The following is a 9,556-nucleotide window of genomic DNA, read 5'->3' on the forward strand; positions in this document are numbered from 1 at the left end:
ATCAGGAGGAAGAGGAAAAATACAGACTTTGCAAAATTTATTCAATGCTGAAAAGACTTTGGTAATACACAAACACACACACAGACAGACACAGACACACACACAGACACACACAGACACAGATGCGATGTACACACAGTGCGATCTGGACTATCTGAATCCAAATAGAACGGTTTTCAGCCGCATCTGATATCAATTATATCCCAATATCGCTCCAGTAAAGATCTGCACGAGCACGACAGGCCAGCCAGACCCCGGTAAAAAGGAAGGGCGTGGCCAATGGGCAGGGCCTCTGAGTGGGGGTGTATGCCACACACTGTAATGCCCCTGACCAGGGGCGTAACTAACTATTTAGCGCCCCCCCCGCCGCACGTGTATTCGGCTCCCCCCCCCCACACACCTAACCTGCCCCCACTTCTTACCCGCAGTCTGCATCTCGCCCGGCTCTCTGTCGGGACCTTCCTGACGTCACGGTCCCGGCCGACTCCTGCTGCTACAATGAAAACGGACTCTTAGAAAATGGCTGCCCCTATGCTGCAGACAGAAAACTGTCTGCAGTATGGGGGCAGCCATTTTCTAATTGTCAGTTTTCATTGCAGCAGGAGCCGGCCAGGACCGTGACGGTCAGGCAGGTCCTGGCAGAGAGCCGGGCGAGACGCAGACCGCGGGTAACTATAGCCCCGCAGCCCCCCCGGCGGCGCCCCCAATTTCTCTGCACCCCTGCCACCGCGGGGGCTGCGGAGCTATAGTTACGCCACTGCCCCTGACACATTATGCCACACAGTGCAATGTCCAATATGCCGCATACATACCTCCCAACACTGGAGTCAGAGGAGAAGGCCAAAATTAGGGGGCATAACCTACTATTATGGTACTCCTGCAAGGCCACGTACCCCATTTTTTTCTGCTATGGGGCATGGCCAGCGCTCTAAGAGCCTCTCTGAATAGATGCTGTGCGCATGTGCACACCATCCATTCACCACTGCAGGACACTGCCGGCCCCGGGTGGGAGGCAGGACAGCAGCCCAAATATGGGACTCTCCTGTGAAAATCAGGACAGTTGGGAGGGATTGCACACATTGTGTCCCATAAGGCTTCTAATTAATTTTAAAGTACTTGCTCGTTGCTAGGGGTCAATACATATTGCCAGGGCTTAATGCTTGTTGCCAGGGGTTAATGCTTGTTGCCAGGGGTTAACAATCTCCGCCCACCTTCCTGCCTGTTGCCGCCTTCCCTCGCTGCTACATTTGGTGTAAAAGTCATTATGTCGACAATAGCTAGGTCTACAGTCAAAAGGTTGACATGGGTTTTTCACTTTTTTTTTGAGCCGACATGTGCAGACAGGTGGTATTTCATGCCCTACCATCCACTAGGGCGTGGACAGAGAATATAATAGTTTGCCGAGTGCAGTGAGCACCATGCCCGGTGCAACGAGCCATGTGTGGGGACGCGGTGCACCGATATGGTGTCCATGTCGATCATGTCAACATTCTGGACAAAAAAAGGTTAACTGCATTTCGATTTTGGGTTGGTTTCTTCCCTTATCACTGCTTCATACATCTACCCCTCTGTTCTCTATCCTGCAGCCAGTTTTTTACCCAGCTACAGATTTTTACCCCTAGACCCAAATCCTCCATTTTGTAATCAACCTCTCATGTGACACACTATCAAAGGCTTCTGCAGAGTCCGGGTACACCCCGCCTACAGCCAAGCCCATTACCAGGTTCTTGCCGACTTCCTTGTAAAAAAACTTATTAGGTTTGGCAAGAACAATTTTTTACAAACCCATTCTGGTTCTACTGATTAAATTATACTATGCCCCTCTAAACAATTCAGGATCCTATCCCTTAAAATTAAGAAAAACGCACTCTAATTTCCCCCAGCACTCTGAATGATGCCAGTAACAAGATAGAAATCCTATATGGTAACAGAATTCAGAGATCTTGGTTACATATACATATGTTTAAGCTTCTCTGTGCAGTGACGTAGCTACATATGTAGCAGACCCAGCGGCGGCTTGGGGGAGCGGCGTCAGCTGGGTCTATGGTGGGCGTCGCTAGCTGAACTGACAGGCGACCCAGACAGCAGTGAGCGCTGAGCTGGTCCCGCCCTGTGCATATCTAATGAACAGGGACCCAGCGCAGTGCATATTGAATGAACGGGTCACCGCCCTGTGCATATGTAATGAGCGGGTTCCCCTAATTCAATACGCACTGCGCTGGGTCCCCGCTCATTAGATATGCACGGAGCAGGACCAGCTCAGCACTCACTTCTGCCTGGGTCGCCTATCAGCGGCGCCCATAGTCCATCGCCTCGCCCCTTCTTGGGGGGGGGGGGGGGGGGGGGTCGCCGGAATATTTTTGGGCAGGGGTGAGAAAAATTTCTAGCAACGCCACTGTCTCTGTGTATTGGGGGTCCATAGTGCAATTTCGAGGTGTAGCCCCCCCCCCAAAAAAATATAACATAGAAAGCCCAGGGTAGCACACCAGTGAAAAAACTATTGTTAGTAAATATTAGTGTAAGAAGCCGAAGCTATATATAGTAAGTGAAACAAAAATAATTAATAATTACATTGTATTATTTTTGTTTCACTTACTATATATAGCTTCGGCTTCCTAACACTAATATTTACTAACAACAGTTTTTTAGCTGGTGTGCTACCCTGGGCTTTCTAGCTTATGCTGTTTTTTGGGGGTGCCGCATCCTGCACCTAGATATAATATAGTAGAGCTCACGCTGCCCCCCCTAACCTAAAGACAGAGCTGCACAATCTAATCATTGCGCAATAGCAACAGTTGGTTATCACAACATCTCTGATCTATGGAGATGTATAATGGTTAATGGATGACTTCACTGCTAAAAATAGAAAACAAATATATATATAAACCACAGGCGCTGAGCTAATGCTTTTGTTTATGCAGAATAGAAACATTTAGGCCCTTATTCTGATTGACGCGGACTTTACCGCGTACTTACGGATCGCGTCTTTATGGCGTCTGCGCATGCGTGGAGAACGCTACGCGCATGTGCCACGCCTTGACTCGGTACCAGTTCGGCCAAATCCCGTCCAAAACTGTTCACCGCTATCTGTCGGGAAATAGGGGCGTATTATGGGCGTCATGCGGAATGACACATGGGCGTAGTTTCAAAGTGGGCAAAACGGGGCGGAAACATGGGCGGACACGGGGGAGTACACTTATGTTGGGGGGCGTACATTCGGAAACCACTCCGAATGCACGCGATCAAAAAGGGCAGAAATGTGCGGTGTCCACAAGTGTACTATTGCTTTGCGGACACCACTCGTTCATGCGCTAGGCGAACGTACGCCTAATGACTACAACCATTAACACCTGAACCCAATAGAATCTACTCCTTTACTCATTACTCACTAATAGGACGCTTGTCAGTGCTTTAATTGAAACCATTGCTGCTTCAAGGAAACCTTACTAGTCCCCCACATATGCTGTACTTGTCAGACACTTTAAAACTGCTAACAATGGACATGACAGAATATTAATACTAGCAATACACATGTGTATTCGACATGTTCCAAATAAGCAGTTTTTTATGAGGATAGGTAATTGAATAAGTGGGTCATGTGATGTATTGCAGAAGATACTTCATAGTGGGTTGTTTGGCGTAAATACTCCGCTTACGTGCGGTAGCACCGCTTGGCTCCCGTTCGGATGCGGTATTCCCGAGCATACCTGTAATACTCTGTAATACCGTGCCGAATCGGAGTGTTTCTCCCGCACACGCATGCTTTGTATGTCGTCCGTAAACACGCCCTGTTCTTAAAGAGTGAGTCCGTCCGAATGCGGAGGACACGTGGGCGTTTCGACGGACGATGGCCGCATGCGGCAAAACGCCGTGGCGTGCGGACCGCTCCGTAAGAATGCGGGAATTTCCGCACAGATCAGAATAAGGGCCCAAGTGAGGGTACAAGCTGCCGAAAGAGGAAATAGAGTCAAATAAATGTAGCAAGTCAGGAATGTCCCGCGGGAGGTAAAGTATGGCCACGGGTTATGTTCTATTGGTAGACATGAAAATAAATTCCAGCTCTAATGAGAGATCCTTGAGATGGGCAATGACATTATAATACCGCACCTGGCTGGTTCCATACCTACACTACAGGTGTATGGGACCTGGCTGGTTCCATACCTACACTACAGGTGTATAGGACCTGGCTGGTTCCATACCTACACTACAGGTGTATGGGACCTGGCTGGTTCCATACCTACACTACAGGTGTATAGGACCTGGCTGGTTCCATACCTACACTACAGGTGTATGGGACCTGGCTGGTTCCATACCTACACTACAGGTGTATGGGACCTGGCTGGTTCCATACCTACACTACAGGTGTATAGGACCTGGCTGATTCCATACCTACACTACAGGTGTATGGGACCTGGCTGGTTCCATACCTACACTACAGGTGTATAGGACCTGGCTGGTTCTATACCTGCACTACAGGAGCATAGGACCTGGCTGGTTCCATACCTACACTACAGGTGTATAGGACCTGGCTGGTTCTATACCTGCACTACAGGAGCATAGGACCTGGCTGGTTCTATACCTGCACTACAGGAGCATAGGACCTGGCTGGTTCCATACCTACACTACAGGTGTATAGGACCTGGCTGGTTCCATACCTGCACTACAGGTGTATAGGACCTGGCTGGTTCCATACCTGCACTACTGGTGTATAGGACCTGGCTGGTTCCATACCTACACTACTGGTGTATAGGACCTGGCTGGTGCCATACCTACACTACTGGTGTATAGGACCTGGCTGGTGCCATACATAGGCGTGCGCACATTGAGCGTTAGGGGTGCACAGGCACCCCCCCCCCCCATGCTGTGCCCACCCTTATGAACACATCCCTGCCGCTAGCAATACCTTTTGCAAAACACTTTAGAACTGTATTCCATTAAAAGATGCACCCATCCATCAATCAATTATGTGTGTTTTGCATTGTTACTTGTACTAGACCATTGTCATATCACTACATTCCTGCATCATCCATATATGTTTTTGAGCCTTTTTGCATCTACTGTTACGCAGTGTAATTAGAAGATTAAAACTGAAATAGGCCGGAGATTATGGTGTGGCTGAGACGTTTTATATTGTAGCGAGTGCCAATAGATGATGGTAGACACATTTGATTGGCGGTGTTAGACACACCTAATGGGCCCGATAGGTTATACTACACACACCCCTTTGATGGTGCACCCCCTAATAAAATGTGCTGCGCACGCCTATGGTGCCATACCTGCACTACAGGTGTATAGGACCTGGCTGGTTCCATACCTATGGAAAGAGGGGGGCCCTAGACTGCACACCCTGTAATGAGAGGTGCTACCTTGCTGAGATTTTTAGTTATATGCAAAACAGAGGGGGTTTGCAGGTGCACTAAGCAATCATTACTGCTAACATATATTCCTTTTATAATTCATTTCTGAGGATGTTAGCATACATTTGGCCAAATATATCTACCTGCTCACCACGTTAAGGTTTCCTCAATAGAGCAGGTCCCTAGCACTATGGGGTTCATGCCTGGGGTGCAGGGCACCCCCAAGTCAGCCCAGCAAAACCAACCCAAGGCATCACATAAATAAAATCTAGCTGTGAAGTGTAATGGAGAGAAGAGTGTCATAGAATGTAGGGTATGTGTAAGCAACTAATAGTGATAAAGGGTGTGTCAAAAAAGAAAAATGTGAAAAAATGTGAAAGAATACATATAAAAAAGACATACATAGAAAAATGATATGTTTATGTGTATGTCTTTTTTTATATGTATTATTTCAAATTTTTTCACATTTTTCTTTTTTGACACACCCTTTATCACTATTAGTTGCTTACACATACCCTACATTCTATGACACTCTTCTCTCCATTACACTTCACAGCTAGATTTTATTTATGTGATGCCTTGGGTTGGTTTTGCTGGGCTGTTTGGGGGTGCCCTGCACCCCAGGCATGAACCCCATAGTGCTAGGGACCTGCTCTATTGAGGAGACCTTAACGTGGTGAGCAGGTAGATATATTTGGCCAAATGTATGCTAACATCCTCAGAAATGAATTATAAAAGTAATATATGTTAGCAGTAATGATTGCTTAGTGCACCTGCAAACCCCCTCTGTTTTGCATGGTTCCATACCTACACTACAGGAGCATAGGACCTGGCTGGTTCCATACCTGCACTACAGGAGCATAGGACCTGGCTGGTTCCATACCTGCACTACAGGAGCATAGGACCTGGCTGGTTCCATACTTGCACTACAGGTGTATGGGACCTGGCTGGCTCCATTCCGACACTACAGGTGTATGGGACCTGGCTGGTTTCATGCCTACACTACAGTTGTATGGGACCTGGCTGGTTCCATGCCTACACTAATGGTCTATAGGACCTGGCTGGTACTATACCTACACTACAGGTGTATAGGAACTGGCTGGTTCCATACCTGCACTACAGGTGTATGGGACCTGGTTGGTTCCATACCTGCACTACAGGTGTATGGGACCTGGCTGGTTCCATACCTACACTACAGGTGTATGGGACCTGGCTGGTTCCATATCTACACTACAGGTGTATAGGACCTGGCTGGTTCCATACCCGCACTACAGGTGTATAGGACCTGGCTGGTTCCATGCCCACACTACAGGTGTATAGGACTTGGCTGGTTCCATACCCACACTACAGGAGTATAGGACCTGGCTGGTTCCATGCCTACCCTACATGTGTATAGGACCTGGCTGGTTCCATACCCGCACTACTGGTGTATAGGACCTGGCTGGTTCCATATCTACACTACAGGTGTATAGGACCTGGCTGGTTCCATACCCGCACTACAGGTGTATAGGACCTGGCTGGTTCCATGCCCACACTACAGGTGTATAGGACTTGGCTGGTTCCATACCCGCACTACAGGAGTATAGGACCTGGCTGGTTCCATGCCTACCCTACATGTGTATAGGACCTGGCTGGTTCCATACCCGCACTACTGGTGTATAGGACCTGGCTGGTTCCATACCTACACTACTGGTGTATAGGACCTGGCTGGTTCCATACCCGCACTATTGGTGTATAGGACCTGGCTCGTTCCATACCTGCACTACTGGTGTATAGGACCTGGCTCGTTCCATACCCACACTACTGGTGTATAGGACCTGGCTGGTTCCATACCCGCACTACTGGTGTATAGGACCTGGCTGGTTCCATACCTACACTACAGGTGTATAGGACCTGGCTGGTTCCATACCTGCACTACTGGTGTATAGGACCTGGCTGGTTCCATACCTACACTACTGGTGTATAGGACCTGGCTGGTGCCATACCTACACTACTGGTGTATAGGACCTGGCTGGTTCCATACCTGCACTACTGGTGTATAGGACCTGGCTGGTGCCATACCTGCACTACTGGTGTATAGGACCTGGCTGGTTCCATACCTGCACTACTGGTGTATAGGACCTGGCTGGTTCCATACCTATGGAAAGAGGGGGGCCCTAGACTGCACACCCTGTAATGAGAGGTGCTACCTTGCTGAGATTTTTAGTTATATGCAAAACAGAGGGGGTTTGCAGGTGCACTAAGCAATCATTACTGCTAACATATATTCCTTTTATAATTCATTTCTGAGGATGTTAGCATACATTTGGCCAAATATATCTACCTGCTCACCACGTTAAGGTTTCCTCAATAAAGCAGGTCCCTAGCACTATGGGGTTCATGCCTGGGGTGCAGGGCACCCCCAAGTCAGCCCAGCAAAACCAACCCAAGGCATCACATAAATAAAATCTAGCTGTGAAGTGTAATGGAGAGAAGAGTGTCATAGAATGTAGGGTATGTGTAAGCAACTAATAGTGATAAAGGGTGTGTCAAAAAAGAAAAATGTGAAAAAATGTGAAAGAATACATATAAAAAAGACATACATAGAAAAATGATATGTTTATGTGTATGTCTTTTTTTATATGTATTATTTCACATTTTTTCACATTTTTCTTTTTTGACACACCCTTTATCACTATTAGTTGCTTACACATACCCTACATTCTATGACACTCTTCTCTCCATTACACTTCACGGCTATATTTTATTTATGTGATGCCTTGGGTTGGTTTTGCTGGGCTGTTTGGGGGTGCCCTGCACCCCAGGCATGAACCCCATAGTGCTAGGGACCTGCTCTATTGAGGAGACCTTAACGTGGTGAGCAGGTAGATATATTTGGCCAAATGTATGCTAACATCCTCAGAAATGAATTATAAAAGTAATATATGTTAGCAGTAATGATTGCTTAGTGCACCTGCAAACCCCCTCTGTTTTGCATGGTTCCATACCTACACTACAGGAGCATAGGACCTGGCTGGTTCCATACCTGCACTACAGGAGCATAGGACCTGGCTGGTTCCATACCTGCACTACAGGAGCATAGGACCTGGCTGGTTACATACCTGCACTACAGGAGCATAGGACCTGGCTGGTTCCATACCTGCACTACAGGTGTATGGGACCTGGCTGGCTCCATTCCGACACTACAGGTGTATGGGACCTGGCTGGTTTCATGCCTACACTACAGTTGTATGGGACCTGGCTGGTTCCATGCCTACACTACTGGTCTATAGGACCTGGCTGGTACTATACCTACACTACAGGTGTATAGGAACTGGCTGGTTCCATACCTGCACTACAGGTGTATGGGACCTGGTTGGTTCCATACCTGCACTACAGATGTATGGGACCTGGCTGGTTCCATACCTACACTACAGGTGTATGGGACCTGGCTGGTTCCATATCTACACTACAGGTGTATAGGACCTGGCTGGTTCCATACCCGCACTACAGGTGTATAGGACCTGGCTGGTTCCATGCCCACACTACAGGTGTATAGGACTTGGCTGGTTCCATACCCGCACTACAGGAGTATAGGACCTGGCTGGTTCCATGCCTACCCTACATGTGTATAGGACCTGGCTGGTTCCATACCCGCACTACTGGTGTATAGGACCTGGCTGGTTCCATACCTACACTACTGGTGTATAGGACCTGGCTGGTTCCATACCCGCACTATTGGTGTATAGGACCTGGCTCGTTCCATACCTGCACTACTGGTGTATAGGACCTGGCTCGTTCCATACCCACACTACTGGTGTATAGGACCTGGCTGGTTCCATACCCGCACTACTGGTGTATAGGACCTGGCTGGTTCCATACCTACACTACAGGTGTATAGGACCTGGCTGGTTCCATACCTGCACTACTGGTGTATAGGACCTGGCTGGTTCCATACCTACACTACTGGTGTATAGGACCTGGCTGGTGCCATACCTACACTACTGGTGTATAGGACCTGGCTGGTTCCATACCTGCACTACTGGTGTATAGGACCTGGCTGGTGCCATACCTGCACTACTGGTGTATAGGACCTGGCTGGTTCCATACCTGCACTACTGGTGTATAGGACCTGGCTGGTTCCATACCTGCACTACTGGTGTATAGGACCTGGCTGGTTCCATACCTACACTACAGGTGTATGGGACCTGGCTGGCTCC

The sequence above is a fragment of the Crinia signifera genome, chromosome 7, assembly GCF_055691185.1.
Source record: "Crinia signifera chromosome 7, ASM5569118v1, whole genome shotgun sequence".
NCBI lineage: Eukaryota > Metazoa > Chordata > Amphibia > Anura > Myobatrachidae > Crinia > Crinia signifera.